Consider the following 1,477-nt stretch of genomic DNA (forward strand, 5'->3'; position numbering starts at 1 on the left):
TATTTAGAAACATTTAGATACAGTATTTTACATATAGCTCTGGCTGTAACACTGTACATAATTTTTATGTAATAAAGTGGACCTTTAGTTTTACAAGAGAAGCAGGTTGTAAAATAAAGAGTTGTGCAGGTAAGAACTGTGAATATCAGCTCTTCTGGGTCCTATTTACTGCTGATTTTTTTCTTGGTTCCTGTCTAATCAGTGGTTTGTGTATAATATATATTTTTTAAATTTAGAATTAAAGCTTTTAAACTAGAAGGTAATAATTATAATTTTGAAAAATTTTTGAGATTATCACATTTAGCGTACACATATGCGAGAAGCCTTTTTGTCTTGTCTCTTTCTGACAGCTCCAGCAGTTTTCATATTTTGGTCATAGTTGCAACATTTTAACATATGAATTATAGAGTTTCATGCTTGCTTCCAGATTTTATTGCTTGACTATGCACAATGGAACTTTAAGCATATGTACACATATATTATTCTAAGGGGAAAAATAATTATATTTTTCTGTTTCTATAAGAGACGAATACAGTGGATACCTTTTTCTATTGGTAATAATTGACTTCACCTCTTTCAGAAGACATTTTCTGTCTCTTTTGCGTAATTCAAATAAAATCTGCCCCTGTGAAATCTTGGAAATCTTATGTCTGTTGAAATACTAGGTTAAACACATTCCGATCTGTTCAAACTAAAAGTCTTTTGTATATTTCTGAGGTGCCTGAGAAAAAGGCCTCATTATTTATGAGAAAATGTACTTTGTCCTGGAAATTGTGTTCAAACATTAGCTTACTGTTTTGTAGAATGAATACTTATGAAGCTGACATGAGACCATCTCAGAAGAACCTGGTAGGTTCCCTGACCTTTTACTTGCTTTTCTGAACATTGTGAATACTACACATTTCTTTCTGAATTATTGTAGAGTGTGCAAATGTCAATGGTATGTAACACCACTGTACTGGAAAAATTAACATATTACTTTAGTAATGTACCTGAGCTAAATCACTGAAGCTTTAGGGTTGCATGGAAACCACCATAATTTGTATAACATTTTGAAGTGAATTAAATACTTTTGAACATGCTTCTTTGACAGCCAGTATTATATTTTTCAGATTAACACAAAACACGATGATTACTCTAAACTCAATATTCTCTTTATTTACATAAAGTCACGCAAGCTGCAACTTCCCTGTCAAAATTACTGGCTGCCAAAATCATACCTGTGTCTTCAGCTGTACCTTTTGATATTTAGAATTTAAAAATTTTGATAAAGTAGATTTTGTAGAATGTAATGTGTTTACTGTTTTTGTGAAGTGTTATATAATTGTATAATTTCTGTGTGTAAACTGAATGCCTGGGCTTTCAATGCAGTGTTTATATAAAACAACAAATATTAATGTGATAGAAAAAAGAGGCAAACTGAACCAGTGCTAAGAATCGTCACAGGCCTACTTTCTAGGGAATAGCAAACGAAGGG

Source organism: Propithecus coquereli, unplaced genomic scaffold (assembly GCF_000956105.1).
Source record: "Propithecus coquereli isolate 6110/MARCELLA unplaced genomic scaffold, Pcoq_1.0 Scaffold30, whole genome shotgun sequence".
Taxonomy (NCBI): Eukaryota; Metazoa; Chordata; class Mammalia; order Primates; family Indriidae; genus Propithecus; species Propithecus coquereli.